Genomic DNA, 11,121 nt, shown 5'->3' with positions numbered 1-11,121 from the left:
TACTGTGGGCGTGTGCAGCAACATTGTTCAAGTTGAGGGTGGCGGGCTTCTCGTGCAGAAAGAGCCATGTGGAAAGGAGCCTGGGATGTCCATCTACATGGGAAGGCTAAGGACAACTTGATGTCTCTGGGCACCTGAGTCTAGCCAAAACTGCTATATCCTGCCGCGGTCTGTATGCAGGTATGAAAGGAAGCGTGAGCCACTGGTACTCCTCTGGCTTCCCCTCGAGATCTACAGGCCACCCTCGAGCTCAGGTCGTTGCCTTGTTCCCGCAAGGAAGCAGAAGTCTCTGCACTCAGGGTCAGAGAAGGAGTCCTGGCCAGGCCAGGCTTCTATGTCATGTTCAGCTTGGGAGGTGGGATGTAGTTTACATTTGCCCTGATGGTCAGGGGAAATCAAATGGGCCACCGTCCCACAGATTTGGGCGACGCTGCTGGCTCCTCCTTGGGTTGTGTCCTGCTTGTGTGTTGTGTGTGGAGAGGTTGGAAAATGCCTTAGGCAATTCCAGGGGATATCAAGCTACTTAGGTGAGGGGTGGATTCGTCTGGATCCTGGTGGAGAGAGGAAGGCAAGGCGAGTGGGAAATACACGTGAGAGTGTTGGCTAAGCCCACAGGCTTACTGTTGGGTGGATAGATGTTCGGTGGACATAGGGTTCCCGGAACTCTTTTGGGATATCTTCAGGAGCATTTGGAGTCCCGTGTAGGGAAGGAACACAGGTGCACATTCATGGACCATCCCAACCTTTTCCTCTCCTTTCTCAATGTGCTTCACGGCGGGTCCTTGTTCCACTGAATGGTGCCTTCACAGCACAGTATGGTGTCTTCTCACTGGGCCCGATTTGGAGCCGTTGGGATGTTTTGTCCCTGTGTGGCCTCCTTGCCCCTATGTTGAGGATGTTAAGGTGTTCCTTCGGACAGCCCAGCGTCATTGCTATGCCCAGTCGGCATAGCATTCCCTGAGGTTTGGAGCTCTTCCCGGAGGTCTTTGGGCCCAACCATGCAGAAAGAAGCGAGTTGGCTGCCAAGGAAATGCTACAGGTTTAAGGGCTGGAGTGAATGTGTGCTGCAGGGGTCATTTTGTCCTGCCGCCTTCTGGTGCTGCGAGCCTGTGATCTCCAGCATGCATGGCTTCAAGCCAGAGAAGTCATGCCGGTTCAAGGGTCCAGGATGTCGGAGGCGTTCCCTCATTGCACGGCTGTGGGTGACACGTTGGTTCTGGAGGACCAGGGTCTCATGGTTTCTCCAAGGTCTAGTCCTTGAAGGGAAGAAAGACAATGTGCAAGGTGGTACAATAAGATACCCAGTTGCTGCAAGGGTTTGCCCCGCCACTTTGGGCATTGGAATGGCTCCCTTGCCATTAGCTTTGGTTGCGGTCCTAAGAAGTTCCTCTGGCTTGGCAGGAGACCAGGAAGTATGCCTGCTGGTGAGTCTCCCTTGATCAGTCCAGGGGTTCCTCAGGTGCCCTTTGTCACGGGTCCCTACGAGCCGCTTTTGATGGAGGTCGTCATATTCGGCCAAGGGCCCTTCCCTTGTGGAAGATCTCTCGCCTTGAGGGTGTGTCCACTGTGTGGAATCATAAGTGCCAAGGGCGTGTTTGTTGCCAAAGAGGGCACTTGCTCTTAGGCTGAGGGGGCCCAGTTGTCCTGAGGGTGTCTCAGGGGATCAGGAAGACATCGTTTTGCTGTGATGCGGGGCAGATTGCTCAGGAGAGGAATTTCAGGGCCCGAGACCAGGGTGTTGTTGGCCGGCGGCGCTCTTTGTCCTGATGGCCGCATGCTCTGAAGGCGCCTGTGCCACGATGCTTTCACGTTTGGGTGCGTACACACAGGCAAGACGGACAGCAAATGAAATGTTGAGGAGAGATAGAACACACATCACTGGGTGGTATCGACCTGTCCCTCGCTGTGCCCGTGCACCCTCCTCAAGCCTGCGTGTGTTCTCTCACCCGAGCCAGGTGGAATGCCAGGGAAAGAATGCTAGCAGCAGCCTGGGGCCATCCGTATAATCCCTGATACCCGTTGAAAGGAGGACGGCGTGGCAAGGCGAGGCCAGGCGAAGGAGTCTCGGATGGGTCCTGGCGTGCATTCCATGAGGATCCTGCTTTAACCCTTGTTGCGGTAAGGGACACTTCTTTGCTTAACCTAAAGGTTTGGCGACGGGAACGTGTGCACCGGGGCTACACCCTCACCTTCTGGTAATTTCTCGGGGAACACGAGCTTTGATGCCCTGAGAACTGGCTGCATTTCCTGACCCATGGCTCGGCTCTGGCCACTTCTGTACGCTGATATGATTCAGCTCGCTGGCCGTCCCATGGTGGAATCTGCAACTTTGCATGTCCAACGTTTGAGCCCGTGTTTGGATCGATGATGACTCCCACAAATGCATTCCTTGGAAATCTGAACAAAATGAGTGAAAAATCCCTACCGTCTCCTCTTTGGAACTGAGGTCCAGCACGTGGCTCCCAAAAGGAAAGTAGGGAGAGGTTCACATTGCATTTGCGGCTGTGGGTGTCCACAGCCACGTTGTTCAAGTTGAGGGTTGTGGTCATCTCATGGGGAGAAGAGCCATTGGGAAAGGAGCCTGGGATGCCAATGCAGGTGGGAAGGCTTGGGACAGCTTGCCGTCTCTTTGTTCCTTGGTCTAGCCAGGACTGCTGTCCCCTGTCACGGTTCAGCATGCAGGTAGGAGAGGAAGCGTGCGCCATTGCTGGTTCTGCCACCTGCGCTTGTGTTCTACAGGCTGCCCCCACCTGCTGGTCATTGCCTTGTGGCCTCAAAGAAACAGAAGTCTGTAGGCTCAGGGTCAGAACAGGATTCCAGGCCTAGGCCAGGCTTCTTTGTCATGTTCTGCTTGGGAGACCATATGCAATTTAGGTTTCTCCTGATGAGGGGAGAAATCAAATGGGCCAGTGTTCCTGGGAGTTTAGGCAATCTGATGGCTCCTCCTCGGGTTGTGTCCTGCTTGTGTGTGCTGTGTGAAGGGGCTGGAAAATGCCTTAGTCAAGCTTGGTCACGGCAAGCTTCCTTGGTGAGGGGTGGCTCTGGCATCTTGCCGTGACACGTTGGGATCCCGGTGGAGAGAGAGTAAGGCAAGGCGAGTGAAAGAGACACGTGAGATGGCTGACTAAGCCCACAGGTTTATTGGTGGGTGGATAGATCGACAGTGGCCATGGGGTCCCCGGAACACATTTGGGATTCCCTCAGGAGCATCTGGAGGCACGTGTAGGGAGAGAATACGGGAGCACCTTTGTGGACTGTCCCGCCTCTTTCCTCTCCTTGGTCGATTTGCTTCATGGCGGGTCCTTGTCCAGCGAAAGGTTGCCTTCATGGCACAGTATGGTGTCTTCTCATGGGGGCCGATTTAGAGGCCTTGGGGTGTTTTGTCCCTGTCTGGCCACGTTCCCCCTGTGTTGAAGATGTGAAGGTGTTCCTGAGGACAGCCAAGCATCATTTCTATACCCGGCCCACATAGCGTTCCCTGAGGATTGGAGCTCTACTAGGAGGTCATTGGGCGCAACCATGCAGAAACAAGGGAGTCGGTTGCCAAGGAAAGGCTACAGTTTTAAGGGCAGGAGAGGATGTGTGGTGTGGGTGTCATTTTTCCTGCCACCCGCTGGTGCGTCGAGACTGTGGTATCCGGCGAGCCTGGCCACAGGCCAGACAAATCATACCGGTTCAAGTGTCTAGGCTGTTGTCTGGGTTCTCTCGTTGCATGGCTGTGGGTAACAAGTTGCTTGTAGAGTACCTGGGCCTCACGGTTTCCCCAATGTCACGTCACTGATGGGCCCAGAGTGTGAAAGTGCCAGACACCACTGCAAGTTACACCATTGTTGCAAGGGTTTCCCCGCCGCGTTGAGCATCGGAATGGTTCCCGTGCCATTAGCTTTGTGTGTGGGCTAAGGGTAGGTTGCCAGTCTTGGCAGCAGGCCAGGAAGTATGGCTACAGGTGAATCTCCATTATTCAGTCCAGGAGTTCCTCTGGTGCGATTTGTCACCGGTCCCTACAAGCTGCTTTTGTTGGAGGTCGTGACATTTGTCCAAGGGTCGTTCCCTTGTGGAAGATCTCAGGGACCACATTTCCCCTTGAGGCTGAGTCCATTGTGTGGAAGCGTATGCGCCAGGAGTGGTTTGGTTCCCCAGAGGGCAGTGGCTCTTACGCTGAGTAATCCCATTTCCCCTGAGGGTGTCTCAGCGGTTCAGGATGACATCCCTATGCTGTGTCGGTGGGGAGGCGGCTCAGGCGGGGAAGTTCAAGGCCCATACCAGGGGTTTGATGGACGGCCGTGCTCTTTGTGTTGATGCCCGTGCACTCTGAAGGCATCTGTGCCATGATGCATTCACGTTTGGCTGTGGACACACAGACATGATGGGCTGCAAATGAAATGTTGAGGGGAGATATAGCGCACATCGCAGCGCACTTCGCTGGGCGGTATCACCCTTTGCCTCTGTGCCCCCGTTCACTTTTCTCAAACATCCCTGTGTTCTGTCACACTGAGGCAGGTGGTGGAGTGCCCGGGAACAAACACCTGCAGCAGCATGGGGCCCTCTGTATAGTCCATGAAACCTGGCGAAGTGAGGACAGTGCGGCAAGTTGAGGCAAGTCGAGGCAAAAGAGTCTCAGAGTGATTTTGGCGTGAAGTACTTGAGGATCCTCGTAGGAACCTTGTGGTGGTGAGTGGAAATTCTTTGCAGAAACCTAGATGTTTGGCCACGGGGACTTGTGCCCTGAGACTACACCCTCACCTTCTTGGCTCCTCCAGTGGCACCCCAGATCCGATGCCATGATCCTTAGCTCCATTGGCAGCCCCGTGGGTCGGCTCTGGCCGCTCCTGACTGCTGACATGATTGAGATCGTTGGCTGCCCTGCGGTGGAGCCTGCAACTTTGAACGTGCAGCCTTTGAGCAGGTGGATTGATGATGACTCCCATAAATGCACTGCTTGGAACTCTGAACCAATGAATGGGTCTCAGGTTTCTCCGCGGTCATGTCACTGACAGTCCCGGGGGCGAAAATACAATGCGCCAGGGCAAGTTACCCAGTTGCTGCAAGGGTTTGCCCTGCCAGTTTGGGCATTGGAATATCTCCAATGCCAATAGCTTTCTGTACGACCCAAGGGCATCGCCTCTGGCTTGACAAGGTTCGTGGTAGAAACCTTGTGGGGGTAAACGGAACTTCTTTGAAGAAACCTAGATGTTTGGCCACGGGGACTTGTGCGGCGAGACTACCCCGTCACATTCCGGGCTCTTCCTGGGGAACCCGAGCTCCAATGCCCTGAGACTTGGGTGCACTTTCTGCCCCGTGGCTCGAGTCTGGCCGCTCCCTACTGCTGAGAGGTTTTAGCTTGCTGACAATCCGCGACTTTGCACGTCCAGCCTTTGAGCAGCTGCGTGGATCGATGATGACTCCCATAAATGCATTCCTTCAAAATCTAAACAAAATGAATGAGCAATACCTACCATCTTCTCATCCTAACTGAGGTCCAGCACGTGGCTCCCAAAGGAAAATTAGGGAGAGGTCCATGTCGCATTTGCTACTGTGGGCGTGTGCAGCAACATTGTTCAAGTTGAGGGTGGCGGGCTTCTCGTGCAGAAAGAGCCATGTGGAAAGGAGCCTGGGATGTCCATCTACATGGGAAGGCTAAGGACAACTTGATGTCTCTGGGCACCTGAGTCTAGCCAAAACTGCTATATCCTGCCGCGGTCTGTATGCAGGTATGAAAGGAAGCGTGAGCCACTGGTACTCCTCTGGCTTCCCCTCGAGATCTACAGGCCACCCTCGAGCTCAGGTCGTTGCCTTGTTCCCGCAAGGAAGCAGAAGTCTCTGCACTCAGGGTCAGAGAAGGAGTCCTGGCCAGGCCAGGCTTCTATGTCATGTTCAGCTTGGGAGGTGGGATGTAGTTTACATTTGCCCTGATGGTCAGGGGAAATCAAATGGGCCACCGTCCCACAGATTTGGGCGACGCTGCTGGCTCCTCCTTGGGTTGTGTCCTGCTTGTGTGTTGTGTGTGGAGAGGTTGGAAAATGCCTTAGGCAATTCCAGGGGATATCAAGCTACTTAGGTGAGGGGTGGATTCGTCTGGATCCTGGTGGAGAGAGGAAGGCAAGGCGAGTGGGAAATACACGTGAGAGTGTTGGCTAAGCCCACAGGCTTACTGTTGGGTGGATAGATGTTCGGTGGACATAGGGTTCCCGGAACTCTTTTGGGATATCTTCAGGAGCATTTGGAGTCCCGTGTAGGGAAGGAACACAGGTGCACATTCATGGACCATCCCAACCTTTTCCTCTCCTTTCTCAATGTGCTTCACGGCGGGTCCTTGTTCCACTGAATGGTGCCTTCACAGCACAGTATGGTGTCTTCTCACTGGGCCCGATTTGGAGCCGTTGGGATGTTTTGTCCCTGTGTGGCCTCCTTGCCCCTATGTTGAGGATGTTAAGGTGTTCCTTCGGACAGCCCAGCGTCATTGCTATGCCCAGTCGGCATAGCATTCCCTGAGGTTTGGAGCTCTTCCCGGAGGTCTTTGGGCCCAACCATGCAGAAAGAAGCGAGTTGGCTGCCAAGGAAATGCTACAGGTTTAAGGGCTGGAGTGAATGTGTGCTGCAGGGGTCATTTTGTCCTGCCGCCTTCTGGTGCTGCGAGCCTGTGATCTCCAGCATGCATGGCTTCAAGCCAGAGAAGTCATGCCGGTTCAAGGGTCCAGGATGTTGGAGGCGTTCCCTCATTGCACGGCTGTGGGTGACACGTTGGTTCTGGAGGACCAGGGTCTCATGGTTTCTCCAAGGTCTAGTCCTTGAAGGGAAGAAAGACAATGTGCAAGGTGGTACAATAAGATACCCAGTTGCTGCAAGGGTTTGCCCCGCCACTTTGGGCATTGGAATGGCTCCCTTGCCATTAGCTTTGGTTGCGGTCCTAAGAAGTTCCTCTGGCTTGGCAGGAGACCAGGAAGTATGCCTGCTGGTGAGTCTCCCTTGATCAGTCCAGGGGTTCCTCAGGTGCCCTTTGTCACGGGTCCCTACGAGCCGCTTTTGATGGAGGTCGTCATATTCGGCCAAGGGCCCTTCCCTTGTGGAAGATCTCTCGCCTTGAGGGTGTGTCCACTGTGTGGAATCATAAGTGCCAAGGGCGTGTTTGTTGCCAAAGAGGGCACTTGCTCTTAGGCTGAGGGGGCCCAGTTGTCCTGAGGGTGTCTCAGGGGATCAGGAAGACATCGTTTTGCTGTGATGCGGGGCAGATTGCTCAGGAGAGGAATTTCAGGGACCGAGACCAGGGTGTTGTTGGCCGGCGGCGCTCTTTGTCCTGATGGCCGCATGCTCTGAAGGCGCCTGTGCCACGATGCTTTCACGTTTGGGTGCGTACACACAGGCAAGACGGACAGCAAATGAAATGTTGAGGAGAGATAGAACACACATCACTGGGTGGTATCGACCTGTCCCTCGCTGTGCCCGTGCACCCTCCTCAAGCCTGCGTGTGTTCTCTCACCCGAGCCAGGTGGAATGCCAGGGAAAGAATGCTAGCAGCAGCCTGGGGCCATCCGTATAATCCCTGATACCCGTTGAAAGGAGGACGGCGTGGCAAGGCGAGGCCAGGCGAAGGAGTCTCGGATGGGTCCTGGCGTGCATTCCATGAGGATCCTGCTTTAACCCTTGTTGCGGTAAGGGACACTTCTTTGCTTAACCTAAAGGTTTGGCGACGGGAACGTGTGCACCGGGGCTACACCCTCACCTTCTGGTAATTTCTCGGGGAACACGAGCTTTGATGCCCTGAGAACTGGCTGCATTTCCTGACCCATGGCTCGGCTCTGGCCACTTCTGTACGCTGATATGATTCAGCTCGCTGGCCGTCCCATGGTGGAATCTGCAACTTTGCATGTCCAACGTTTGAGCCCGTGTTTGGATCGATGATGACTCCCACAAATGCATTCCTTGGAAATCTGAACAAAATGAGTGAAAAATCCCTACCGTCTCCTCTTTGGAACTGAGGTCCAGCACGTGGCTCCCAAAAGGAAAGTAGGGAGAGGTTCACATTGCATTTGCGGCTGTGGGTGTCCACAGCCACGTTGTTCAAGTTGAGGGTTGTGGTCATCTCATGGGGAGAAGAGCCATTGGGAAAGGAGCCTGGGATGCCAATGCAGGTGGGAAGGCTTGGGACAGCTTGCCGTCTCTTTGTTCCTTGGTCTAGCCAGGACTGCTGTCCCCTGTCACGGTTCAGCATGCAGGTAGGAGAGGAAGCGTGCGCCATTGCTGGTTCTGCCACCTGCGCTTGTGTTCTACAGGCTGCCCCCACCTGCTGGTCATTGCCTTGTGGCCTCAAAGAAACAGAAGTCTGTAGGCTCAGAGTCAGAACAGGATTCCAGGCCTAGGCCAGGCTTCTTTGTCATGTTCTGCTTGGGAGACCATATGCAATTTAGGTTTCTCCTGATGAGGGGAGAAATCAAATGGGCCAGTGTTCCTGGGAGTTTAGGCAATCTGATGGCTCCTCCTCGGGTTGTGTCCTGCTTGTGTGTGCTGTGTGAAGGGGCTGGAAAATGCCTTAGTCAAGCTTGGTCACGGCAAGCTTCCTTGGTGAGGGGTGGCTCTGGCATCTTGCCGTGACACGTTGGGATCCCGGTGGAGAGAGAGTAAGGCAAGGCGAGTGAAAGAGACACGTGAGATGGCTGACTAAGCCCACAGGTTTATTGGTGGGTGGATAGATCGACAGTGGCCATGGGGTCCCCGGAACACATTTGGGATTCCCTCAGGAGCATCTGGAGGCACGTGTAGGGAGAGAATACGGGAGCACCTTTGTGGACTGTCCCGCCTCTTTCCTCTCCTTGGTCGATTTGCTTCATGGCGGGTCCTTGTCCAGCGAAAGGTTGCCTTCATGGCACAGTATGGTGTCTTCTCATGGGGGCCGATTTAGAGGCCTTGGGGTGTTTTGTCCCTGTCTGGCCACGTTCCCCCTGTGTTGAAGATGTGAAGGTGTTCCTGAGGACAGCCAAGCATCATTTCTATACCCGGCCCACATAGCGTTCCCTGAGGATTGGAGCTCTACTAGGAGGTCATTGGGCGCAACCATGCAGAAACAAGGGAGTCGGTTGCCAAGGAAAGGCTACAGTTTTAAGGGCAGGAGAGGATGTGTGGTGTGGGTGTCATTTTTCCTGCCACCCGCTGGTGCGTCGAGACTGTGGTATCCGCCGAGCCTGGCCACAGGCCAGACAAATCATACCGGTTCAAGTGTCTAGGCTGTTGTCTGGGTTCTCTCGTTGCATGGCTGTGGGTAACAAGTTGCTTGTAGAGTACCTGGGCCTCACGGTTTCCCCAATGTCACGTCACTGATGGGCCCAGAGTGTGAAAGTGCCAGACACCACTGCAAGTTACACCATTGTTGCAAGGGTTTCCCCGCCGCGTTGAGCATCGGAATGGTTCCCGTGCCATTAGCTTTGTGTGTGGGCTAAGGGTAGGTTGCCAGTCTTGGCAGCAGGCCAGGAAGTATGGCTACAGGTGAATCTCCATTATTCAGTCCAGGAGTTCCTCTGGTGCGATTTGTCACCGGTCCCTACAAGCTGCTTTTGTTGGAGGTCGTGACATTTGTCCAAGGGTCGTTCCCTTGTGGAAGATCTCAGGGACCACATTTCCCCTTGAGGCTGAGTCCATTGTGTGGAAGCGTATGCGCCAGGAGTGGTTTGGTTCCCCAGAGGGCAGTGGCTCTTACGCTGAGTAATCCCATTTCCCCTGAGGGTGTCTCAGCGGTTCAGGATGACATCCCTATGCTGTGTCGGTGGGGAGGCGGCTCAGGCGGGGAAGTTCAAGGCCCATACCAGGGGTTTGATGGACGGCCGTGCTCTTTGTGTTGATGCCCGTGCACTCTGAAGGCATCTGTGCCATGATGCATTCACGTTTGGCTGTGGACACACAGACATGATGGGCTGCAAATGAAATGTTGAGGGGAGATATAGCGCACATCGCAGCGCACTTCGCTGGGCGGTATCACCCTTTGCCTCTGTGCCCCCGTTCACTTTTCTCAAACATCCCTGTGTTCTGTCACACTGAGGCAGGTGGTGGAGTGCCCGGGAACAAACACCTGCAGCAGCATGGGGCCCTCTGTATAGTCCATGAAACCTGGCGAAGTGAGGACAGTGCGGCAAGTTGAGGCAAGTCGAGGCAAAAGAGTCTCAGAGTGATTTTGGCGTGAAGTACTTGAGGATCCTCGTAGGAACCTTGTGGTGGTGAGTGGAAATTCTTTGCAGAAACCTAGATGTTTGGCCACGGGGACTTGTGCCCTGAGACTACACCCTCACCTTCTTGGCTCCTCCAGTGGCACCCCAGATCCGATGCCATGATCCTTAGCTCCATTGGCAGCCCCGTGGGTCGGCTCTGGCCGCTCCTGACTGCTGACATGATTGAGATCGTTGGCTGCCCTGCGGTGGAGCCTGCAACTTTGAACGTGCAGCCTTTGAGCAGGTGGATTGATGATGACTCCCATAAATGCACTGCTTGGAACTCTGAACCAATGAATGGGTCTCAGGTTTCTCCGCGGTCATGTCACTGACAGTCCCGGGGGCGAAAATACAATGCGCCAGGGCAAGTTACCCAGTTGCTGCAAGGGTTTGCCCTGCCAGTTTGGGCATTGGAATATCTCCAATGCCAATAGCTTTCTGTACGACCCAAGGGCATCGCCTCTGGCTTGACAAGGTTCGTGGTAGAAACCTTGTGGGGGTAAACGGAACTTCTTTGAAGAAACCTAGATGTTTGGCCACGGGGACTTGTGCGGCGAGACTACCCCGTCACATTCCGGGCTCTTCCTGGGGAACCCGAGCTCCAATGCCCTGAGACTTGGGTGCACTTTCTGCCCCGTGGCTCGAGTCTGGCCGCTCCCTACTGCTGAGAGGTTTTAGCTTGCTGACAATCCGCGACTTTGCACGTCCAGCCTTTGAGCAGCTGCGTGGATCGATGATGACTCCCATAAATGCATTCCTTCAAAATCTAAACAAAATGAATGAGCAATACCTACCATCTTCTCATCCTAACTGAGGTCCAGCACGTGGCTCCCAAAGGAAAATTAGGGAGAGGTCCATGTCGCATTTGCTACTGTGGGCGTGTGCAGCAACATTGTTCAAGTTGAGGGTGGCGGGCTTCTCGTGCAGA

At 54.6% G+C, this 11,121-nt stretch overlaps 6 non-coding genes across 6 annotated transcripts; all 6 read left to right on the top strand.

Annotated features, from left to right (window-relative positions):
- The first annotated feature begins 2,358 nt into the window (after nt 1-2,358).
- LOC137758112 (small nucleolar RNA SNORD116) lies at nt 2,359-2,450 on the top strand. Its single transcript, XR_011072782.1, has one exon. It is a non-coding gene; the product is annotated as a small nucleolar RNA SNORD116 (small nucleolar RNA).
- Nucleotides 2,451-4,908: 2,458 nt separating this feature from the next.
- Nucleotides 4,909-5,000, top strand: LOC137758092 (small nucleolar RNA SNORD116). Its single transcript, XR_011072763.1, has one exon. It is a non-coding gene; the product is annotated as a small nucleolar RNA SNORD116 (small nucleolar RNA).
- A 389-nt stretch (nt 5,001-5,389) lies between these two features.
- On the top strand, nt 5,390-5,481 carry LOC137758140 (small nucleolar RNA SNORD116). Its single transcript, XR_011072809.1, has one exon. It is a non-coding gene; the product is annotated as a small nucleolar RNA SNORD116 (small nucleolar RNA).
- Nucleotides 5,482-7,889: 2,408 nt separating this feature from the next.
- On the top strand, nt 7,890-7,981 carry LOC137758111 (small nucleolar RNA SNORD116). Its single transcript, XR_011072781.1, has one exon. It is a non-coding gene; the product is annotated as a small nucleolar RNA SNORD116 (small nucleolar RNA).
- A 2,458-nt stretch (nt 7,982-10,439) lies between these two features.
- On the top strand, nt 10,440-10,531 carry LOC137758091 (small nucleolar RNA SNORD116). Its single transcript, XR_011072762.1, has one exon. It is a non-coding gene; the product is annotated as a small nucleolar RNA SNORD116 (small nucleolar RNA).
- A 389-nt stretch (nt 10,532-10,920) lies between these two features.
- On the top strand, nt 10,921-11,012 carry LOC137758139 (small nucleolar RNA SNORD116). Its single transcript, XR_011072808.1, has one exon. It is a non-coding gene; the product is annotated as a small nucleolar RNA SNORD116 (small nucleolar RNA).
- Nucleotides 11,013-11,121: the final 109 nt, after the last annotated feature.

The sequence above is a fragment of the Eschrichtius robustus genome, unplaced genomic scaffold (assembly GCF_028021215.1).
Source record: "Eschrichtius robustus isolate mEscRob2 unplaced genomic scaffold, mEscRob2.pri scaffold_661, whole genome shotgun sequence".
NCBI classification, from domain to species: Eukaryota; Metazoa; Chordata; class Mammalia; order Artiodactyla; family Eschrichtiidae; genus Eschrichtius; species Eschrichtius robustus.
This window is presented reverse-complemented; position numbering and strand designations above follow the sequence as displayed.